The sequence below is a fragment of the Phyllostomus discolor genome, chromosome 3 (genome assembly GCF_004126475.2).
Source record: "Phyllostomus discolor isolate MPI-MPIP mPhyDis1 chromosome 3, mPhyDis1.pri.v3, whole genome shotgun sequence".
Lineage (NCBI taxonomy): Eukaryota > Metazoa > Chordata > Mammalia > Chiroptera > Phyllostomidae > Phyllostomus > Phyllostomus discolor.
The window spans coordinates 51,533,673-51,558,798 of NC_040905.2; the positions used below are offsets into that span (position 1 = coordinate 51,533,673).

At 38.0% G+C, this 25,126-nt stretch overlaps 1 long non-coding RNA gene and 1 other non-coding gene across 2 annotated transcripts in view; one reads left to right on the forward strand and one right to left on the reverse strand.

The window, feature by feature from the left end:
- Nucleotides 1-15,495, forward strand: part of LOC118499312 — a 30,644-nt gene extending 15,149 nt beyond the window's left edge. Inside the window, exons 2-5 of the long non-coding RNA XR_004901834.1 lie at nt 3,051-3,055; nt 10,176-10,181; nt 11,842-11,853; nt 15,484-15,495. This is a non-coding gene — a long non-coding RNA (uncharacterized LOC118499312). The remainder of the gene's footprint in view (nt 1-3,050; nt 3,056-10,175; nt 10,182-11,841; nt 11,854-15,483) is intronic.
- Nucleotides 15,496-22,116: 6,621 nt separating this feature from the next.
- On the reverse strand, nt 22,117-22,280 carry LOC114514806. The gene has a single exon (XR_003686121.1). It is a non-coding gene; the product is annotated as a U1 spliceosomal RNA (small nuclear RNA).
- Between the last annotated feature and the right edge of the window lie 2,846 nt (nt 22,281-25,126).

A 25,126-nucleotide genomic window follows, 5' to 3' on the forward strand; every position in this document is an offset into this window, starting at 1 on the left:
GTTTCTTTGTTCTCCTGGGATTAGTTTGGATTTGGAATGGGCCAGGTGCCTTTTCAAAAAGAACCAGTTGCTTTCCCTGGCTTCCATGGGTTTTGGATGGCCTTACCTTCCAACCAATCCCTTCTTTCCCTAGAGTAGACTGACAGACCTCTTTGGTCAAGCATCTCTCCCTGTATCATTTGACTTCTATTGTGCCTGCCTTCCCCTGCTCTCATCTGGTCATCTGGTGCAGGACAGGGGAAGGGGGGAGTGCTAATCTGCTTGGAGAAATGCTGTAATCCCCTGGAGTATGAAGCTGCAGCTTTCTGGCTGAGCAAGCAAACAGGCTTATACTTACCAGTTTATTAAACCTGTTGTCTAGTTCCCTTTGCTCCCCTTTTCTAGCTGAACACTAAGCACTAACATTAGTTCTGAGGAAATTCATAATGGAGACAGAATATAAGAGCTAAAATTCTAGTTGTTTGCCTTCTTCATGCCTTAATTTCCTCATTGGTCAAATAGGTCCTTATGAAATCATGATAGCAATAATAGTTAACATTTATTGCATGTTTGTCCATGCAGTATTTGAAGCATATTCCATGTATGAATTCATTACAGCTTCAAATAATTTTCTGGCATAGGTCCTTCTGTTCTCTCTCCCTCCCAAATCTCTTGAGTACTCATTGCCTCTCTGAAGAGTAATTCTTTGTTCTCTTAGGTCTTATGGAATGATTCTGGGTCATTTTTCACTGTGGTCAATGGCTTCTCCGATCCATGTAATTTTCTGAAACTTGCCTCTAAACTTGCAAGAACAAGATGTTCTTGTGAAGAACATCCACATACAGGTAGAAAGTCCTTAAGCATTCTTTTAAGGGACTTTGTGTCAAAAAGATAATGAAAATAATCTTGGGTTTAGTTACTTACAGAAGGGTTCTGAGTACTATATATAAAAATCAATTTAAAATCAATTTAAGATCAATTTCCAACTAATATACCCTACAAACCTACACAGAGTTAGTCTCTTTTCATATCTTTCAGGAAAGCTATGCTTTGGAAGCTTAACACTCCATCCATGGCTAGCATAGGACCACAAAAGCTGTCTAGCCCCCAGGCTGAGGTCTCGGCTGAACAGAAAGCTGGTGCATGCTGACCTGGCACAGAGCCCTGCTTTCCACCCCAATGATGACTATTAGCCAGGCTCTCAATTACAGTATTAACTTTCTGGAGTAAGACTAGGCAAGCTTCACGCTCCTCTTGTTCCCAGATAGATCTGAAACAAGGCACAGTGATAGTCCTTAACAACAAAGAAGAGGTTAATTTGCTTTCCCTCTAAATGTGAATGCTAATGTAATTATTGCCAACAATGGGAATAAACAGGAGACCCAGTTAAACCATAAATATACAGGCCCATACCACTTGGCAAGACATAAGAGCCAGCAGTGCTGGAATAACAGCAATCAATGCTTCTGTGTAAAATGAATCGCAAGGCTGTATGGGGCCAATGGAACAACTTATTAAATTGAACTAGTGTGACACTAGAGATAGGAATATGTCTTATTTGAAATGAGGGAATGTGATTCCACAACTTCTCTTGAAATCATCTGAGTCCCTAAAACTTTTATTGCTCAAATCTCCTTCCTTGTTCTCCACATCCTGCTAACCCCTGGAGTACAGAGGTTAGGGCGTCCCCCAGGGTGAACATGAACTGCCCTGAGGGGAGGGGAGGAAGGTGACATAGTGAGGAGCTCTCCAGTCTGTCCTGTGCCACTGCTGAGGAATAAGGACTTTCTTCTGCCTGTCATGGTTTCTACACATTTTATTAATTCTAAGTTATACACTATTTCTCTTATTCCTATAAGGTAGAAATGGACAGTGGTTTGTAGGGTATGTCTCTGCAAATACATGAGTTTAGCATGTGCGAGTAAAACACAGCATTCTGCATTAAGCTTCTCATGCCTTAGTTCTTGTGTCTCAGTGAAGTGTTTGTACAATTTACCATGTGTTCAGCTCTTACCACTAGGGGTGGTAGTTAGTGCAGCTTGTGGGAGCTGTGCTGATGACATTTGGGGCCAGCACCTGCAGGTTGTTTAACTTCACGGAAATTATTTACTTTCTCTGTACCTCAATGTCATCATTTGTAAAATGGGTATGATGATCCTTACCTCATAAGAACACTGAGAGAATTAAATAAGGCTGTGTATATTTATATATTTTCATCTTGCAATGCACCTGGTATTATTTATCAACAAATAATATCATGCTATTATTACTGAGATCCAGTGGTCTCCCCATAGACTTAGAGTCTGGATGGGGACATAGGATATTTGTCTATGAAACAGTGAGTAAGAAGGGCTTCTTTTTCACTTTCTTAAGCTGGAATTCATTTGTGTCTTCTCCATGCCCCTGTGTCAGTTTGTTTTCATCAGAATGGATAGCTGGCTAGTTTGTTTTCATCAGAATAGAAGTCCCTGCACAAGAGGGACTTCCATAGGCAAAGGACTAAGAGTGGGATATCTGATTCTATTTTTGACTTCCCCACTTTTTTGTTGGCTGGCCTTGGCCATGTACTTTATCTCCTTGAAGTTTCCATGTCCTCATCTATAAATGGGAATAATATGGTAATCCTCTCCCAGGATATTTGTGAGAATCAAAGAGATCATGAAATACTAGAATATTGAAATTCATTATAACAAAAAGCTGTTGTTAATATTGTGTTGTGGTTATTTATGAATGTATCTTATGCCTCAAACTAGACAGAATGATTCCCAGGATAGAGACCTGAATAGCTTCGAAGGGTTGTGAACTAGGGAGGGAGACTCACTGTAAAGAATATAATAGGGCAGCTGTTAGATAAGCATGTCTAGTGCATCATTTTATTTGTTGAGGTTTGTTTTCTTTTTCCATGTAAATTAGTCTGATTTTTCCCAGGAAGATCCATTGAAGAGGAAAATGGATGGTTGGGAATATCAGGGAAGATATCCAGGACCCAGGAACAGGATTGGCTGGCAATAATTGAAAGATAATAATAATGAAAGGCTTAAGGTACCTTGCTTGCTGGGGTGAGTTTTGAGCTATGGTGGTATATGCTATGTATTTATCCTCTGTTCCCAGGATAAAAAAAATCTGAAACCAAAATAAACAAAGGAAGAAACAACCAATCACCAAGAACCAACTCAACCATCAACAACTCCCCTACTCAACATCGTAAGAGCCAAACCAAATCACAAGTGGTTTCAAGTTGCAGCTCCATGGATGGCACTGAATTAGAAAGATGTCTCTGATGCCTAGGTCTAAAGCCTTCATTGTGGATAACCACAATCTGCAACTCTGACTGCATGTATGTCTGGCAACCTCACAGTGGGCACCCAAGAGAAACCAGTAGTGGTCACTGAGTAACTGTTGCATGTTCCTTCAAAGACCAGGAAGGGAGTGTCATTCCCATTACCATCCATTATGATTCTAAAGGGTTCCTGATTTGGTGTGCCCTCAGTTATATAGTTAGTTGGTTCTTTAGAGTAATGTTTTGTTAGTATATATAGTGTTCCTATTTGAAATTCATGAGCAAACTAATTTACACATAAGACCCAAGAGATCTGCAAACATTGTTTGCCTCTAGCCACATTGCTAAGGAAAATTATTAACTGTTGTTAAACATACAGTTTCTCCATATGAGAAAACTCTTCATTACAGATGCTGAGAAATTGTTTTTGTGCTTTTGAATTGGGGCTCACATTGAAATCACAGAGCCTTAAGATGTCCTACAGTTAAAAGACCTACTGGCCTCTAGTGTCCCAGTTTCAGCTGTTCTGGGAAACACGAAGCCCTCATCCCCAGGCCTTCCAAAGTGAATTTCTTAAATACCGTGAAGCTTTATAATTTAAATCAGACCATTCAATATACTATCCACCCACTGGTTTCCACATACTGTAATAACTCCAATTTTACCTGTGTAGATTTCATCAGTAAAAGGACCCAGATGATGGTGATTAAAGAGTGTAGGTAAAAATTTTGCTTCAGTAAAGATAGAATGGATTACTATGCAGCAAAGAGTACTGAGTGTCTGCTAAGGCAGTGGAGAATTTCCCATCATCACACTTCTTACAACAATCTTGTGAGGGATATAGTATTTTTTAATAAACATGAGAACCAAAGAAGTTAAGTAATTTTTTCAGTGTCACATAGCTGGTTAATGGTACATCTGAATTATTCAGTCTGATAACGAATCCACTGCTTCTGGAGAGAACAGTTTTTCCTGCTTCTATCTTGGTTTTCAAGAAGCACCTCAGAGATTCCATCCTGGTCTTTAGGCAGTCCTTGAAAGGCTTGCATTATTCTAAAACACTGTGACTAGTGAGAGGCACATGCAAAACTAATATATATATATATATATATATATATATATATATATATATATACACACACTTCTTTTTTTAATGGAGCATCTACTTTGTGGCTCTTTTAATCTATATTTTTAGAAAACCATTGTTTTTACTTGCCTCCCATAGATTCATTCCTGTATCATTCTGCAGTGGAGCACATCCCTGTAAGAAAGGCAATTGTAGATTAGTTTTAAAACTAATAAGTAAAAAAAAAAAATTCAGCTCCAGTCCAAAAGGCAGTCATGACTTAACTATAGGTAAAATCTAGTGAGCCTCAATACAGACAACTTGAAACCTTGTAATTTTTTTCTTACATTGTGAGCAGCTATTTTTTGGCTAAATAATTATTTTGGAACAAGTGTTTTATGGTATAATGAAGAATTTAGTTCAAAAATGGGATTATTTCCTTCAACAAATATATGATTTATATACTGCTTAACAAAAGTAGTATCATAAAACAGAATATTAAAAAAATTTAAATAGGCCCTGGAAGTATCTCCTGGATTACATAAAATTTTGATTTGAAAACTAAGCCAATATCCTCTTCAGTAAAGGGTATTTTTCTATGTTTGCATAATCTAAGACACTGCAAGACAAAAAATGGTATCTCTAAATCTGGGAATTAAATTGTTTTCTTGTGAGCCAGTCTTATTTTCGTAGTCAAAGTGTCTTCCTCATTCTCAGGATTTATGTTTTATGAACTAATCTTGCCAGAACAGACCTGTTATTTGGAGAAAGTCCTGCATTAGTTTCAGCTTTATAATGACAGTCTTTGAGCCTCTTCAGACAGCAGTGAAGTTAATAAATACAACTTGAAGATTGAATATTGAGGGCATTGTGTACTGAGGACAAACTTAGTTGCAGTCATAGCTTATATGTAAGAACTGTGGTTCTGGTATAGGTGCTGTGATTCTTCCCATTTTTGCCAGTCAATTAGTGATGCTGATTCTTCCCATTTTTGCCAATCAATTAGTGATGCCAATCAATTAGTGTTTTAGATCTTATGCAACAATGCAAAAAATACTTTCCCACGTTGAAGTAGTTTAAATGTTAGAGCCACTATATAACAACAGATGCTACTCTGGTCTATAATGGGTAGTTCTGTCTTTGACACTGGATTATCTTCTTTCTCAGTGATTTCTAGGGTTAAAGTACATGCTATTCTCTGTATTATTCTTATAAAAGCAAAAATAAAATATTAGATCACTATAAAGGAAGCTTAATGATGTTCCCAACTCTCCCTGAGCCACTTGGCCAGATCGTTCCTGTGCATTTGACCGAGGCTGTCTGTCTCTCTCAGCCTCCAGGCTTCAAGTCCTCATCCAAGGAACATGCAGATGGCAAGGATGCCAGACGTACCAACCACATTTTTCTGGGTTGAAGATCTTGGGAAAATTGCAAAAAATGTATAATATTTTTTTCTTTCTCACCATGAAGTTCCTAAATTATTTCTGTTGGTCAAGGTTCTTTTCTTTTCTTATAATAGAGCTTTTTACCTCTAGAATCTTTTTTCTTAGACATTTTGAGCTTTCTTTTCTGTAATAGTTCTTAATTCATCTCTCAGGGGTGTCCTTTTTCATTTTTTACTTTTTAATTAGAGTTGATGTACAATATTATATTAGTTTCTTGTGTACACCTCAGTGATTAAACATTATATAACTTACTAAGTGATCATCCTGATGTATCTCATAATCGTATACCCATCTGACACTATAAATACTTATTACAATAATATTTACTACATTCTCTTTGTTGAACTTTATATGCCCATGACTACTCTGTAACTATCAATTTGTACTTCTTTTTTAAAAAATTATTTTTTATTGATTATGCTATTACAGTTGTCTCAATTTCTTCCCTTTTGCCCCCCTCCACCCACTATCTCCCATTCCTCAGACCATCCCCACACCATTGCTCATGTCCATGGGTTATGCATAAAAGTTTTTTGGCTCTTCTATTTCCTACACTGAAATTTATATCCCCATGGCTGTTCTGTAACTACCTACTTGTACTTCTTAATCTCTTCACCTCTTCACCCATTCCCCCACACTACCCTCCCATATGGCAACCATCAAAACCTTCTTCATATCCATGATTCTGTCTCTGATTTTCTTGTTTGGTTAGCTTGTTTTTTTAATTCAGTTGTTGATAGATATGTATTTGTTACTACTTAATTGTTCATAGTTTTGATCTCCTTTTTCTTAAATAAGTCCCTTTAACATTTCATATAATAATGGTTTGGTGATGAAGAACTCCTTTAGTTTTAGTTTTTTTTTTGTCTGGGAAGATCTTGAACTGCCCTTCCATTCTAAATGATATCTTTCCTGGGTAGAGCAATCTTGGTTGTAGGTCTCTACTTTTCATGACTTTGAATATTTCTTGCCAATCCCTTCTAGTTTGCAAAGTTTCTTTTGAGAAATCAGCTGACAGTCGTATGGGAATGCCCCTGTAGAAAACTAACTGCTTTTCTCTTGCTGCATTTAAGATTTTCTCTTTATCTTTAACCTCTGGCATCTTAACTATGATGTGTCTTGGAGTGGACCTCTTTGCATACATCTTGTTTGGGCCTTTCTATGCTTCCTGAACTCGCATGTCTATTTACTTCACCAGATTAGGAGAGTTTTCTTTCATTATTTTTTTCAAATAGATTTCCAATTTCCTCCTCTTTTTATACAAGTGTTGGACCTCCTGAAGTTGTCCCAGAGGCTACTTACACTATCCTCATTTTTTTGTATTCTTTTTTCTTTTTATTGTTCTGATTGGTTGTTTTTTGCTTCCTTATGTTCCAAATCATTGATTTGATTGTAGGCTTCATCCACTCTACTGTTGTTTCCCTGTAAATTGTTCTTTATTTCAGGTACTGTATCCTGTATTTCTTACTGGATCTTTGCTGCCGAAGTCCTTGCTAAGTTCCTTGAGCACCCTTATAACCAGTGTTTTGAAAGGGTTCAAAAGCATCTGATAGATTGCTTCTCTCCATTTTGTTTAGTTATTTTTCTGCAGTTTTTATCTGTTCTTTCATTTGAGCATGTTTTGGCAGCTTCCCTGTGGTTGTTTCTGTGTATTTAGTGGAGCTTCTATGTCTCCCTGTCTTGGTAGTGTGGCCTAATGCAGTAGGTATCCTATAGGGCCCAGTGGTGCAGACTCCCCTATCACCCAAGCTGGGTACTCAAGGTGTGCCTTTTCTGTGAGCTGAGTACACCCTCCTCTTGACTGAGTTTTGATTGCTGTTATCTGGTCAATGGGAGGGATTTACCCAGGCCAGTCAGCAGGATTGGCTGTGTCCACTGACTAACAACATCCACCCTTTGTGGAAGATCAGCTGTGCAGAGGCAGGGCAGTGGTACTCTGATGTGACTGTGTTGTCCACTTGGTGTGTAGGCTCTGGGATTTTTTGGGTGGTATAGGTCAAAGTCAGCTCCCACCTCTGTTCTGCCCAGGGCCACCCTGCATGAGCTCTAAAACAGTCTGAGATGTACTAGTACTTGTGCTGGGCTTGCAGATTCCCAGGTGAAGCTAAATTGTGAATCTAGGCTGGCTGTTGCTAGTGCTGGGCCTGGGGTCATTTAGCAAGAGATATGGGGATGAGGGCTCACTGAGGCTGGCTGTTGCTTGTTTGATAAGATTAAGAAGTTGTAAATCATGAGCCAAGACCAGCCATTCATATGGGAAGTCATGGTTAATAGTTTGGGTGGGCCTTTAAATTGGGTGGGATGGAGTCTTAGGGAATCTCCAGAGCAGAGCAAATAGTGTTAGTCATGTTGTTGGAGTCTCAGATATGGCACCTGCCTGCTGGCTGTGTGGCTCTGTGGGGAGAGGGCTTAGAAAGGGACAATGTCCTCTGCCTGCCTTTTTGTCTGAGATAAAACTGTCCCCCAATTCTCACCTTGATGCCAGACTTCATTCCCTCCCCATATGTCACTGGCACCTTTCAAGCTGTTTCCCCATTGCTGGAGCTCAGAGAGAATCTTAATGAGACCTTGTGTGGGTTATTTTAGGGGAACTGCTTGGGACTTCAGAAGTTTCTTAGACTTACTTAATCCCTGATGGTTTTTGCAGCCAGAAGTTATGGAGACTTATATTCCTGGGACTGGAACCCTAGGCTGAGGGGCCTGGTATGGGGCTGGGACTACTTGCACCTGATATTCCCCCCCAAATTTTTATCCACCACACATAGACATGGACCATCCTGTTCCACATCTTCACCCCTTCTCCAGTCTGGATGGATGTGGTTTCTTTAATTATGTAGTTGTCAGACTTCCATTCAACTAGATTACTGATGGTTCTGAGTGATGGTTGTCCTACATTTTAGTTGTTATTTTGATGTGGTTGTATGAGGAGGTGAGCTGTGTTTACCTAATTTGCACTTTTTAATCCCTTCATCTTTTTCACTCATTTTCCCAACTCCCTTCCCATTGGCAACTGTCAAAATGTTCTTTGTATCTGTGAGTCTGTTTCTGTTCTGCTTGTTGGTTTATTTTGCTTTTTTTTTAGATTGAATTGTTGGTAGATATGTATTTATTGCCATTTTATTGTTCATATTTATATCTTCTCTTCTTCTTCTTCTTCATAAAGAAGACCCTTAACATTTCATATAATACTGGTTTGGTGGTGGTGAACTCCTTTTTCTTTTTCTTGTCTGTGAAAATGTTTATATGTCCTTCAATTCTAAATGGTAGCTTTACTAGATAGAGCAATCTTGGTTGTAGGTACTTGCTTTGCATCTCTTTGAATATTTCTTGCCAATCCCTTTTGGCCTGTAAAATTTTTGTTGAGAAATCAGTTGACAGTCTTATGGGAGCTCCCTTGCAGATAACTAACTTATTTTCTCTTACTGCTTTTAAGATTCTCTTCTTGTCTTTAACTCTTTGCATTTTAATTAAGATGTATCTTGTTTGGGGCTTCTTTGGGTTCATCTTGTTTGGGACTCCCTGCCTTTCCTGGACTTTTATATCTCCTTCACCAGGTTAGGGAAGTTTTCTGTCATTACTTTTGTACATAGGTTTTCAATTTCTTGTTCTTTTGTCTCCTTCCATCACCAGCATAATGTGAGTGTTGGTATGCTTCAAGTTGTCCCAGAGCTCCTTACAATATTCTGATTTTGGGGAATTTTTTTTCTGTTCTGATTGGGTGATTTTGTTTGTTTGTTTGTTTGTTTGTTTGTTTTTGGCTTCTTTGTATTCCAAATAGCTAATTTGATTCTGAGCTTCATTAACTCTACTGTTAATATCTTATAAATTATTCATTTCAGTTATCGTTACCTTTCATTTCTGACTATTTCTTTTTTGTGGATTATGTTATGCTATTGAAATTCTCACTAAGTTTATCTACTATTTCCCTAAGTCCACTGAGCATCCTTATAACCTTTATTCTGAACTCTGCATCTAGTAGATTGCTTATCTCCATTTTGTTTAGTTATTTTTCTGAAATTTTGTTCAGTTCTTTCATTTTTGACATGTTTCTTTGTCCCTTCATTTTCTCAGCCTCTCTGTGTTTATTTCTAGGTATTAGGTAGAGCTGCTGTTTCCTGGTCTTGTTAGAGTGGCCCAAATAGTAGGTATCCTCTACTTTCCAATGACACAAACTTCTTGTTTACTCAAGCTGTATACTTCAAGTGAGCTCCTCCTCCCTCCTCATGGGTTGTGTATACCCTCCTGTTGTAGTTGAGTCTTGATTGTTGGAATGTCATTGGAAGGGATTTACCCTCAGGCAGGTCAACTATAAGTACTAGCTGTGGATCAGCTGTTCAGGGGTCCACCACACAGAGCAAGACTTACTTCAACAGTGCTCTGGTTCTCACTGAGTTTGCCCCTTGAGTGTATTGTTCATGGGGGTGGTTGGGTGGTGCTTCAAAGTGGTCTAAAACTGTCCACCAGGTGAGATGGCTCTGGGGCTATAGACTAAGGTCAGCTGCCATCTGTGTTCTACCTGGGGCTTCCTGGCATGAGCTATGAAGTGCTCTGTAGATGGCTGCTATTTTTTGCTGGGCTTGGAGGTGCCCAGGAGAGGCCAACATGTGAGCCAAGGCTGGCTGCTGCTGGTGCGAAGTCTGGAGCCACTTAGCCAGTGATAGAAGGCATGCTGAGACTAGATGCTGCTTGTTTGAAATGTTTTAAAAAATCTGAAGCACAAGCCAAGACAGGCCATTTTTATGGAAAACCATTGGAAACAGCTTAAGTGGGGTAAGTTCTCAGGGAATCACCAGCATGAGCTAACAGGGTGAGCCAGGTGATGGAGTCTCAGATATGGTGTCTGCCTGCTGGCTCTGTGGGGAAGGGCTTGGTAAAGGATCAATGGTCTCTGCCAGTACTTCTGTCTGAGCAAAAGCTGCTCCTCCAGCTCTTGCCATGATGCCAGAAAATTCAGTTACTCCCCATATGTCCCTGGTGTCCTTTGAGCAGCTGCCCCAATATTGGAGTTCAGAGGAAGTGAGTTTAAGTAATTCCATATACAGGCTCTTTATGAGAAACATCTGGGACTTTGGAAGTCTCACTCAGCTACAATCCCCACTGATTTTTACAGTATGAAGTTCTGGGGACTTCTCTTCCTGGCACTGGAACCCCAGGTTGGGGGGCCTGATGTGGGATTGGGATACCTCATACCTCAAGGGGAACCTCCACCACCAAGACATCCCTCCCGATTTTTGTCTGCCACATGTGGGTGTGAAACCAGCCTATATTTATCTCTTCCCCTCCTACTAGTCTCAACGTGGCTGCTTCTACATACCCTTAGTTGTAGAACTTTTGTTCAGCTAAGTTTCAGGAAGTTCTGAATGATGGTTTTTCTGTAGTTCAGTTGTAATTCTGATGTAGTTGTGGGAGCATGTAGTACTGCATTCATTTATCTTCAAGGGGATATCTTGTCTGCCATGACATAGTTGTGCATTCTCAGAAGGCTCAGCTTTTGAATACTGCCTTATTTGTGTGGAGGTTTATTGAACCAACATATGCTGCCATTTTTTTTCTTTTTAAATCTTTTGACATCTTATTTATCTTTACCAGGTTCTAGCTAGAGCTCCCTTACATGTGGTTTTTCTGACTGCATTACAGACTCCATTCTGCCCTTGGTCTATTGAACTAAGTGAACTCTTATGTTTTATCTGTTGTGTTTTTGGGGGGAGACAACAAAAGCAAATCTCAGACAAAGATGGTAAGGCAACTTCACCATATTCAAATTTAGTAGAATAGCTGGAAACTAGTATTATTATCTTTTGATATTACCATCTAAATACTGTCTCTTCTGAGGAACATTCAGGAATAACCCGAATAACTTGATGTGGTGTTTTAAAAGCAAGGAATTCACAATTCTTGTAAAATGTTATAAAGCTACTCCAAGGGCCAAGTGGACTTGATGCTTTTCTTCCATTGAAGAGGGACTATGTTACCTCCAAACACTTATTTCCTGCCCTTTACTCACACTTCTGAACTTCTAAAGTTCTGGGGTTAGAACTTTAAAGGATGTTCTAACCCCAGAATCATAGGAGTTTGCAGGGAGAGTCTGAAAGAGAAGAGGTGGCTTTTCTGGTTTGACTGTTTTTATGTATTGCTTTATGATAATAAATTGTCATGAATGTCATGACAGGTCATGAACTGCATGATGTATTACAACCTGGTCAAGAATGGACTACAGTGGAATTACATTTTAGAGAAAGGATTAAATTCCAAAGGCAGTGAGTAAATGAAAAGTACAGAGACAAAATAATTCTTCAAGAGCTTTAAGGAAGATGCTCTGTTGGAAACCAAGATAAAGCCAGTTTTCCTTCTGATTCCTAAACAGATGAGTACCAGACAACGTTGGCTTGTTTCTTTTTTGCAGTGGGTGAGAGAAGGGGAATAGAGGCATGCTATTCCAAAAATATGCATTTTTAAAATACTCCAATCACACTTAAGGGAAAAACAGATTTACTTCTCCTATCTTTGGGGCATTTTTCTCATTGAAGGGAAGGCAAGCAGATTGTCCTCAATTGCAAACTCAATCCCAAAATTTGTATGCTTAAATTTATGTAATTTAGATGCACATATGGTGTGGCCCCAAGGTTGTTCCTAGAAAAAAACTCGCTAGCCCCAAGTTTTGAGAGCTAGGAAGGAGATCCCGAGTCTGTCCTGTTGGATGTCACTATCCAGGACAGCAGAAGTGTTGGAAAGAAGAGATTATTAAGTGTGTCCTCAGTTAGGAGACAGAACCCACATCTTCTTAATGAGCCTTTATTTGTACAAAGGCTACTGAGGTACACAGAAGGAATGAGGCTCCTGTGGAGAGACTGAAGCTAACTATATTGGAGCTAAAGCTCTAAGTGATTGAGCTGTTAGTAATTGCCAACTCAGCAGGCATACAATTCAGGAAGAGAGGAAGGGTACTCTCGTAAAATCTGGAGAGCTCAGGTAGGGCTGCGGGTGCTCGAAGAGCTGAAAACCTTGATCACTGTGATGTCCGAGTTCTCTGCAGACAACTGTATGAAAAGCAACACTGGCAGGGAGACATACCTGCATTAATACCTGGAAAATTCTCTTTCTTGGAATTTTAAAAGTTGATTGGCTAAGTTTCACTAAAACAGGTGTATTATTTGGTTTTTGTAAGTAACTTTGATGATTTCCATTGTAGCCCAGAGAGTCTCTTTTCAATAGTTTTCTGCTAGCCAAAGCAATGGCAAGTGGCAGTCCTGAGCTGCCAAGAAGAGATATTTCTACAGGTTTCTGGACAGGACTTGAAAGAAAGGAGCCTGGTTCCCTTGTCCAGGGGGCATTTCTGCTATAATACAGGCAGGGGAAATAGGATGTCCATTTTTTGTGAGGCTGCTTCATCAGCCATATTGGAATTCAAACCCTAGGGGTGATGGCAATTTTTTCAATAAAGAACCTGAGACAACATAATAGCCAGTGTGCTCTGCCTGACAATTCAGTGGCATGGTTGCTGTGTGGCCTCTGGCTCACACTTACCAGGTCATGTTAGTGAGCAAAGTATGTAAGCATCCCATACTTTCGTTTATATTAAATAAAGTGTCATCAGTTTAAATGAGAGAAACCAAAACAATTTAACCATGTATTGAGAGACCCCAAATTTGGTTCCGTATTGCTTCTAAACCTTAATTAATTGGGGGTGACTATAACAATTCATTGTGTTTTTTTCCTTTGTAAAATAAGGCCATGGAGAGTGGGGTGGTAGAGAGATGAGGGGTGTTGTATATTGACTAGCCTAAGACCTCTTACTGGGCTAGCATTCTATGAGTTTGTGATGAGCAACTCTCTCTGCATGAAGTAAAAATGAAATGTGTTCTGAAACATGTTCTTTACTTGATGGCTGTTGCTAGAGCATTTCTCTGTCTGTAACTGTGGTTCTATATTTTGGGATTTAGTAAAAAAAGTCCATGTGTTCTCTAATAATCCCTATGCTAATAGGTTTCTGCTGAACAATGAGGCTTCAGAGCTGGAGTTTGTGAGCAATTCCAGCAAATATATAGATTAGTTGCTAGGGCCAAGTTGCAAAAGAAAGTAAATAAAAATAACTGAGTACTGACCATACGCTAGGCATTCTACTGATGGCTTGACCTGCTTTCTTTTATTAATGTTCACAATAACCTCCTGAGCTCAGGATTATTTTGCTTTCATTTAGTAAATGGTTGTAGTGAGACTTGTGGAGTAACTTTCCCAAGCTCACAGAGCAAGAAGGTGGTAGAGGCTAGATTTGAACGCAGGTTGCCAGGAAGTCTCTTTTAAACATAGTGTGATGGTCTGTTGACTTTTTGTGTTTATTGCAGTAAACTTTTTTGCTGTAGTGCTTTGGGAAAATTGAAAATATCTTAAAATGCTACATGTGATAAACGTTTTATAATTGTCATCTGAAAACAAACATGTAACTTAACCAACCATTAAAAAATTTATATAAACTTACTGTACAGTAAAATGTTGTTCCAATTTTCAATTAAACAGATTAAAATAAATATCCAGTTTAATTCCCAGAACTGTCAGCTACTCACTATCTGTTTAGTCAATTAGACAATCAACTATTTGTATCCTCAGGAGTTTTATTAAGTTACCCACCAGTCTTCCAGTGTTTTGAGTGTTACTATGGATGCCATTGCTTTGCCCTGCTTTGAGAACTGCTGTCAGAAAGCGACAAGCACACAACACAGATCTCATTAATAAAAGACTTTCAAATGGAAGACTAGCTTAATGCTTAATTACTTTTGATAAAGACTATGTGCACAGTGAAATTGCTGCTCATATTCTCACAAGTAACCTTATCCTGCATATATATTAAAAAATCCCAATCAAAAGCCAGTGTCAACAACAATATTCCCATTTAGGCTATTTCTTTTAAGGAACAGCCCAGAAGCCTCAAATAGCTCAACATTTTTCACAACTGAGTTCACATGTTTCCTAAGAACTCTGAGAAGGTCTAGAAAAGTATGAGTGAGGATGGGAGGAAGAATGACTATTTCTTACATTTTTATTTACCTTTCTTTCCAAATCAGTTTTGTCCATGAGGACCTCTTTTTTGGGCCATCATGGCCTTTTATTACTTATTATTCGTAGTATGGCACAATATTTTTATTTTCTTACTGAAAACAAGGGAGAGTTGCCATAAAACACACAAAAAGACACTTTAGCTTCTTAGCTGAAGTAATTTAATGCCTCCCCTTCCACATATCACAAAAGCTGCCCCCACCCACCCTGTGGATTTCAGGGTATCCCTTCTGTTTGTTCCTTTTACGATAAGGGACATGCAAGATAAGGGAGAGATAGCACGTTTCACCAAGAGCCACACTTCCTCATGGATCCACAATAGATTAGGTTTCTAGGAAACTGAGCTTTATGCTCTCAAACTTTATAAATGTTTCCCCAGTCCTCTTCTCTCCTTCTCATTGTTTCTGCTGGCTTCGGGCCTTTCCTTTCTCTCCCTGGCTGCTCCTGCGTTGATTTTCTCACTGCACTGGCTGGTTAGCATGTTAAATATCATGAGAATAAGCTGCTCCCTGTCCTGGCATTGCTGTTTGAAGGAAACATTTCCTTCCCTTGTGCAAGCCAAGGAGTTCCTTCCATGGGGAGAAAGTTGGAGTGCTGATTGGAAACATACGTGATTGCTGGTTTAAATTTGGCTTATTTGCAACAGAGTTTGGGAGAGATAGGAGAGAGGGGTTCTCCTGGTTCTGAGGTGGTTCCCACATCTGCTTCTTATTAGGAGCACCGTGGAGAAAAGATTTGAAAATTAACTTAGTTGTGGAATAATAAAGTAGACCTCAATATGGGGGATTATAAGTGATTACCCTAGAAAATGAAGGGACAACTTCTCATCCCCTGGGTCCCTTACTTTTTCTGAGGTGGCTTGGCACTAAATAGAAATGGAGAGGTATCCTGTACCCTCTCTATCCCCAGAGGATGAAGCTAATATTTTACTCCCTCTTCCTAAAGAGCCTAAATACAGGCTTTCAGGGCACAGAGTGCATAGCCAGTGAGGAGCCATTCACCTACATGTCCCCAGTCCTGTGGGACCTACAGCAACTGGGGGCATTCTCAGGGACATGATCAGATTTGCATCCATGGGGGAGAGGCAGGCCTGCCTAGTCTTCCCTATTCTGGATCTCTCTAGAAATAGGCACTGGACATAAGTCTTTAAAAAAAAAGAACAGTGTTTTTCAACATCTTGATTGTCTTTCTCATTCCAGCATGTGACTTCTATAGAGGTCAACATCATAATCTGAAGAAGACACCCAACCCTCATGAGTGCTATTCTCTGCATATTCTCATATACTCAATTGTTTGTTTTTTCCTCCTCCCATATTGAATGTAAGAGCTGTAATAATAGAGATCTTGTTATTATTTTATCTTTCATGTGCTCCGAGCAGTGTTTGGAATATTTTGACCATTTCACAATCAAATGTTGAGTGAGTGAATTAAGGAAACAGTGATGGAAACTCTCCACCCATAAAGAGTATTTCTGGGTGCTGTCTTGGGTCCTTGAGTTCTTAACTGAGATGGCTCTGCATCAGGACCAATCCTCCCCCCTGCCCCCTGCCCCAGAGTTGCAATAGATTACTCTAACCCCTCTAAGGTCAACTCACCTACCTTTTTTTGGCAGGCAGGTAGATTACCATGACCTGGGGAGTTGTCACCTCCACTTGGAACACCTGCATCTGAAGATTAGAGCAATAATTGTCCATCTAATATGGCATCATTTTGCAGGCAAAGGGCTTAATTAGTTTACTTTCAAAATGACCATCTAATTCTGTGATTTGTTTTCCATTTTCCATTAAAGTAACAATAGATTCTTGATTTTGGAGTTATTTTAACTAGTCATTTCTAGTTTTAAGAGTCTAATCAGAAAATTACCGATTGACACAGGAAATAGGAGTTTATGGTAAAGACAGATTTTACATCCTGTCATGAGAATTATTGCATAGTTACTTTGTAATTCCTCTGCTAAACAGTGAGCAGGGTCACCTCTTCATGCCTCAACTGAGAGAGGAGAAGTTAAAATTATTTTTGAAATAATTTCTTTTGGTCATTTTGAGCCTGAAAGGAGGAGGCAGGTCAGTCCAAATAAGAGGGCCCATGACAGGTCATGTTCGAGCTTAATACGCCTGAGGCAGCGATATCTCCAGTCTGTACTCACACATTTGAAATGGTTGTGGAGAGAAATTCCACCACAGAAGGTTGTGACTAAGCACAGCCTTGTGACTGAAACTCTTTGTCTTTAATGTTATCTTGTGTAGAAAAAAGGGGGGACTTTTTGAATAATCTTCTAAATGATGTCTGTCTCAAAGAGTTCCAAACCTCTCATTTACTAGCTAATAGCAAAATGTCTAATTAATGTGGTACAAGTAAATAGGAGCAAGCTTCCCTAATCTTCGAATAAATCATTTTAAATTTTTTGAGTTTGTATGTAATCCATTGTGGCCTTTCCAGACTTTCTGCTAATAATGACTATCTACCTCCAAATTCTATGAGTAATCAACTGACTTTCTCCTTCTAATTCAAAATTTCCAGGCATTTAGGGAGTCTTATTGGTTTCTGCTCAATTAGTTGCAACAGGGCATGGCCAGCATCTGGATTTCTACCTGTGAGCCAAGTGACCATTCTGGGTTCCTTCAGTGTTGGTTTCCATGAATCTGCCCCCAGAGAGCTCTAAACAGAAGGAATCATGCACACAGCAATGTTTCACAGCATTGACATCTTTGAGAGAAAGTAAAATCAGAAATCTGGCTTGTTTAGTTCCATCAATTCTTCAAATGTCAACCCACTAAAGAATCATAAGAAAGAATTTATCTTTCATTGAAGCTGAAAGCAACCATGGATAGTACTTAAGTGAACTCCCTCATTTTACAGATCAGAATCTGATGCACAATTTCCCTGGCTGAGATCACAAAGGTAGCACAGATAGTAGGGCTGGGAGAACTCAGGTAGACTTGTGCAAGGAGTGGTGATACAAATTTGGTAATTTGTCTTCAAAACCTTTGCTTGCCCACATTCTTCTTTCCCCCTATTTTCTTTAATAAGAGAAGAGTTTAATTTCTAAATAAATTTATTAAAGTCATAATTAGAAAATCAAGAAAGAAGGCAATAAATAAATAGTTCAATGTTCTAATATGTTTTAAAGTGTTTACTTCATCTAGTTTGTGAAATAAAAATAACTTTACCTAAATTTTGATAATATTGTTTACATTGTTTAGGTTCTTTGACTTCTCTCTATAGAAATTGATAGTATTCCTCTGACAACATCAATGGAGGGATTGTGTGGAAAAAATTAATATTGGTATTAAACCAAAAACTCTCACTTATTTGGGAGAGACCAACGTTGGTAAAAAGAAACAATTTATAGAACAAAGACATACAATTCATTGATTTCAATGGCATAAAACAAATGTAGTCAGGCCAACAATGTATTTATCTGATGGAGTCCTAAGGAGATCTACTATGATGACTACTTAGTACATTAACTTTTTGTGTTCATAAGTTGTGCCTCTGGAATGTATGTAAATTATCCAGAAATAGGGATAATTGCAAACTTCATTCCAGACCTTGTTCTAATAAATACCAATTCTTTTTCAGTGTAGCTGAACTTAAAAGTTTATATGGTTTTGAATAGTTGGGCTTTAAAATCATCTATTTCTCTCAAATTCTCAACATGCTTTACCTCAATTAGGTGAGGAGAGTATTATCTGCAGATTACATTTGGCTGATGGGAATGTGAATCCCGGGACTGAGGAGGAATGGTAAGGGTGGCGTTCACTAAAACGGATTCTTAAACTAACAACTGCCTGGAGCAAGAGACCACACCCTACTGTTACTGTTTATTTTTCATTTAATTCTTTAAGAATTTGGTATAGGAAAGTGGGAAGTATAATGTGCTAAGGGCCATTTATCATTAGAATTTAGATATTTTAAAGGAAAAACAGTTCTTTATGTCCTTTGGCCATATGACATGTATTAAAAAGCAGGAAGAGCAGTGGGCTGTGGATTGAAATTTCAGACCTATATGATTCATTTTCTCTCCAGTTCAGGATCACCTTAGTCTCGGCTGGTCAGAGGAAAGCTCTGGAAAACAACCTGGCCAACCTGATCACTTTCTGTTTGGGGATGGCTGACTTTTTATCCTTAGACTCAGGAAAATTTAATTTTGTTGGATTTGGCAGGTTAGCTGGATGTAAATGTATTTTTGAAAAATCACAAGCAATTTAATTACAAGAAATGGAAGGTTATTCCCTAATGGTTGCTGCTATTATAGAGGTAGTCATAACAGCCCTCTTCATATTTTCCACTTTTCACCGTTTGAGACAATCCTAAAGAGAAAGAGTGAGAGGGATGCTGTGTGTACTGGCAGCAAACTAGACACTGAAACAAAGGGCATCAGTGACATGTCAGTTTCCCTTGGGAAGGCCAGGCTGTTTTTAATAAACCATGAGCTTGAGAAACCTTGGTGAAACCCTCAAGGAAAAACTTATCTGTGTTATAGGGCATTCTAAAAGTTGTTGGAGGTGTTTATTTCACCCTTTTCCAAAAGACTTTATTGACTTGATTCTCTTTGACGTGTAGAGTCAATAGAACCTGTCTCATCCTTCCCTCCCCTGCTTCCTCTTGAAACCTCCCTCAAACCTGACTCAAATCACTACAAAATAAACTACAAAATCTCAAAAGGAATAAAAGCACAAATATTTAATCATGCTTCCTGATAACTCGCTTCTCTCACCCCCAGCTAACATGTACTCTTGACAACTTATAAAGTAGCCTTTTTCTAACCGTCTTTAAGATAAGGGGAAACAACATGGAGCATTCCAACAGCAGCTGGAGTGACCAGAGAATCATTGCTTCTATGGGCAAAGAATTTTTTTCTCCCCTTCTAGTTTCTTCCAGCTAGTTTAATAATTAAGTCAACTTGAGACATTAACAAGAAAAAATAACTCAGTTTAATTATATACATATACATATGAAAACGCCACAGACATGACAGAGTGAGAGACCTGACATGCCTGAGAGGTCCAGAAACAGAAAGGTAAAATGAGGTATGTATGGCATTCTGAGCTAGGATGACTTTAGGCACGTGAGGCTTCAGAAGAGAGGAGGGTCATCTATAGGTTGATAAGAAAAGCAGATGTTCAGTAATTAAATATTTGCCCAGCCCTATAGATAGGTCATAAAAAATTATTTCTGCTGATAACATTTATGATGAACAAGGCTCCAAATTTAAATTCTTTCAGGGAGGGGTGAAAGTTTCTCTTGAGCCTGCAAGGTCTCAATTGCCTTCAGCTCAAAATAATTCACATGCCAAAGTAGCACATTTTGGGGAGGCCTGTTCTGAACCTTCATGGCTAGTCATCAGTAGGTACAAGTGAAAAATCAAAGCCAGATGAATATGTGCTATAGGAAATGCTTTTTAAAATTCTGATATAGCATCATCTTCTCCACAGCTAAAGAAAACAGCAAAATGAAAGGGGAACCAACTCTATGGGAAAATATATTTGCCAATGATATGTTAGACAAGGGTTTGATCTTTAAAATATATAAAGAAACCATGCAACTCCACTCCAGGAAGACAAGCAATCCAATTAAAAAATGGACAAAGAACCTGAACAGACACTTCTCCAAGGAGGACATACAGAGGGCCCAGAGAGATATGAAAGAATGCTCAACATCACCAGCCAGCAGAGAGATGCAAATTAAAATCACAATCAGATACCACTTCATACCAGTCAAAGTGGCCATCATAAACAAATCAACAAACAACAAGTGCTGGTGAGGCTGTGGAGAAAAGGGAAACCTAGTGCACTGTTGGTGGGAATGCAGACTGATGCAACTCCTGTGGAAAACAGTATGGAATTTCCTCAGAAAACTAAAAATGGAACAGCTTTTTGACCCAGCAATTCCACTGCTGGGATTGTATCCTAAGAGCCCTGAAACTCCAATCCAAAAGAACCTATGCACCCCAATATTCATAGCAGCACAATTTACAATAGCCAAGTGCTAGAAGAGACCTAAGTGCCCGTCAGTAAATGAGTGGATCAAAAAACTATGGTACATTTACACAATGGAATTCTATGCAGCAGAGAGACAGAAGGAACTCCTACCCTTTGTGACAGCGTGGATGGAACTGCTGAACATTATGCTAAGTGAAACAGGCCAAGCAGTGAAAGTCAAATACCATACAATCCCACCTATAAGTGGAACCTAATCAACAAAATAAACAAGCGAGCAAGATATAACCAGAGACATGGAAATAAACAACAAACTGACAGTAACCAGAGGGGAGGAAGGAAGGGGATAATGGGCCAAAAAAGGGAAGAGTCATCAAGGAACATGTACAAAGGACCCATGGACAAAGACAATGGGGTTGGGGGAGGATTGACTGTGGGAGGTGGGGTGGGTTGGGTGGGGAGAGTAATGGGGAAAATGAGGACAACTGTAATTGAACAACAACTAAAAAAGAAATAAAGATCACTTAAATAGTAAAACAATAAAAATAAAATAAATAAAATAAAATTCTGATATGGTCAGTATTGTAAAGGACTTTGCAGAAAACCAACTGTTATATATTTGTTATTTTATTCAAAAAGATTATCTAGCACCAATCCGTGCTGGCTATTATGTTAAATAGTGTGGTGCAATGGTGAGTAAAGCAATAGTAGTCTCCTTCATTCCCTTCTTTCAATTCTTTACATGTTTTGTTGTAACACCAAATCCTCTGCAGGCCATCCTATTCATAACTACTCCCTCACACACATTTCTTATCACCTTTCCCTGTGATTATATTTTTAAGTTGTTATTGCTGTTTAATAGAGGGTATATTTTACTTATTCATTCCCTGTCTCTGTTACTATAATGAAAACTTCATGAAGCAAAGGAAAATTATATATTTGTAGCACATAAAACAGTGCTGAAAATAGGCACTGAATAAATATGTGTTTAATCAATCAACTAATAAGTGAAGCAATTGAAGGCCAGGACTTAACTACAAAATGTCACTAAAGGTTTCTCCTATTTTTGTTTTGAATCTATTAAGCACTGTTCATTACACATGGGTTGTGAACTTCCTAGACATTTTATCATTTCTTCTCCAAAAACATCAGAGGGGACAGTGTCTAAAGATTTGGTAAAAACATAGTTAATTATGTTTGTGCATTCTTCTGATCTACATATCAAACATGCCTAGAAGTAAAGGTTAACAGATTTGCCTGAAAAAAAAAAAACACTTGTTCTTGACATATTGATAAACATATGCATGCAAAGGGGCTCCAAAATGATCTGCTAAAATGTATATTTTTATTTTTTAGGGGAGAATGTGAATGCAGCCCCCCACTACCACAAATTATGCAGTCAAGTCTCTCACATTTGAGGAAATCACAGAGGTCAGCACATCCAGAGTGTAATGGATGAGTCTTGCCCTGGGGAAAGTGCCTTCATGATCAGGGTATCTCCCTTGCCAGGTAAGTATTAAAATTTATTAATAGTATTGATAATACATACTTTGCTGGGTTCCTATGAAAAGTACTCAAGATAAAGTAATAAAAAACTTTGAAATCTATACGTTGGCTTTGGCTAAAAGTAGAAGCAGTAATATTCATCTGCTTTATAGCTTAGTCAATCAAAACCCAACAAAATCCCTCACTTACAATGCCTATCAGTGGAAGTCATGGAGATGCAGAACCAGCAAAGAAGACCGAACAGGAGGAGCCAGAGATTAGGAAACCGGTTTACAGTGGTATCCAAGGCTAAGTGGTAAACATATCAGTGCAGTTAATAGGTCAACAGAAACAAAGCATTAGCCAGGTGAAGGTTATGGATGAGAGAAAAACTTTACTGAAATAGAGTCAAGATAGAATGGAAACAAATAAGTTGGAAATAACAGGTATAAATAGCATTTTATAAACTTTTGCTATAAAGAAAGGCAATGAAATAAGATATGAGGTTACACGAGGATTTTTTTTAATGGTGCCCAAAATAATAATAGCCTGTTGATGTGGGAATGATTTAGTAGAAAAGAAAAAAATTGATGTGATTTAAAGAAAGGCTAAGAAAATTTGGTATATATAGCTTATAGACTAGATAATAAAATTGAAACTTAAAATGTCTTTCATTGGTGAAAATGAAATAGGTTATCCCCTTTGTGAAAGAATGCATTTAAAATTTTACTTTACAAAGGGAGATAGCAGAACAACCTGGCCAGTAGGGAAAATTTTATCTGTGATGAGTCATAACCTCACCTGACTTTAAGGCTTAAATCCAATTAATCCAAATGATCAGAAAAAACTACAATCTAAGAAATTGTTTTTACATAACCACAAATTAGTAGCACCTCCAGGCACCAGTCGGAAGGAAATAAACATTTTTTTTCTGCAGAAATCCACTCATTACTCAAGCCTCATGGAACTTCCAGAGATACATTCCCAATGCACAAGTAATCAGGATTGGAAATCACAAACAAGGTACCAAAAGAGAGAATTAGCAGAAATAACAGCAGAACCAGACCCATAAAGATTCAGTGGTAGAGTTGGTGTTTCAACCTGGGCAGTCTAACTTTAGAGCACAGCTCCTAACCACTATGTTATACTATATTTTTCAGTATTCTGGATGCATATTTAACATGTTTAAGTAAATGAAAGATGGAATTTAAATGGAAGCAAAGAATAAGAAAAAGAAATGGAGCTTCTATAAACTAAAAAAATTTTTTGAAGTTAAAATCTCACTGGAGATTTTATCAATTATACCTAACGTCAGATTAGATATAATTGGAGAAAATTAGTAAATTAAAAGATAGAGCTGAAGAAATATCTAAAAATGTAACAGAAAGACAAAGTGATGAAAAATAGGAAAGAAAAGTTAAAAAAGAAAAATCAAATTGTTTAACATATATCTAATTGGAGTACCAGAAAGGCCTATTAGATAAATACATGAAAAGACAATGGTTAAGAATTTTTCAGGATTGACAGAATTGATAAAAAGCACCAATCATTAGGCTTGGTCAATGAGGCTACATCTAAGGAAAAGCAGCCAGAACATCAAAGGTCTTGAACCAATGGCATAAAAATATTTAGTTTTGATTAAAAAAAAAGACATTTTCCTCAGGGTAATTAACAGTCTAAGAATTTCTTTAATTGAATAGTTCTCAAATATTTTAAGATTTGTCATGAATGAGAAGGGTTAAACGTACTGTTTGTTTAATGTTAGAGGATTGAACTAGGGCTGTGTGTATAAGTTTAGGGAGGTAGTTTGGGGGTTTATTATAGGGAAGAGATTCATACAAACAGAGTGGCTACATTTTAGACTGAGTTCTCCTTCACTATAAGTTGTAGGATCATCCGTAGGGAAATTTTGGAGAGGGTAATCCCCACATTGGGTCAAAAGTTGGACTAAAAGAGCTAAATAAACTCTGCCAACTCTAAGATTCTAAAATAATAATAGTAGTAATTTATTACAAATGTTCTAAACACTGTAAAAGCATTAATTTGTTCAAATTTCTTTATAACTCCATCAGTTAAATATTTTTCTCTGTTTTTGCAGGTCAAAATAGTAAAGCTCAGAGAGTTTAAGTAACTTGCTAAGGATATGTGGCTTTTACAGGGTACAACCAATTCAAATCCAGGCCTGTCTTACTCCAAAGGGGAAACTTTCCACGATGCCTCACTAAACCCCAGGATAATGAGCATCAACTCAGTTCTAATCTTGCCAGATACTCACAAAAAAGTCCCTTCTGTCTCTCCCAATATTTGTGTAGGAAATCATAAACCAAACTTGACGAAGGCAGATATACACACAGAAATGCTAAATTGATATTGCCTTCTTTCTTTTTGAGACCTATGTGTTATGTGACTTAAGAGAAGCCTTCTTCATTCATAAAAAATACACTTGTCAGTGGGTAATTTTGCTATTAGAACTAATTTCTACCAGCATACAAATTAAACCTCTATTAGTTTTTATACTCCTTTTGTGTTGATCTATATATTATTGCTTTTCCTTTAATTTTTTTTTGGCATTTGATTCCTTCAAAGGTCTTAAATGAGCTCTTGGTGGTATTGGATATTGTTTTACCAATTCAGCTAATAAATTTTAATGTTGGCTTGTCTACTAATGGGAGAGGCAGAGAGAATGGCTATACTACTATTGAATGAAGAGAAGCCTAATTTAATTTAAGATTTAAATTTCATTTAATAAATCCATGGGCATGTAGTGACATTTAAGAGGGCAGTTAGGTAGAAAATCAATGAATAGAAATTATTTTAGACAAAATAGAATAAAAATCAAACATATTTACACACTGAATTTGCACTAACCTAAAACTCT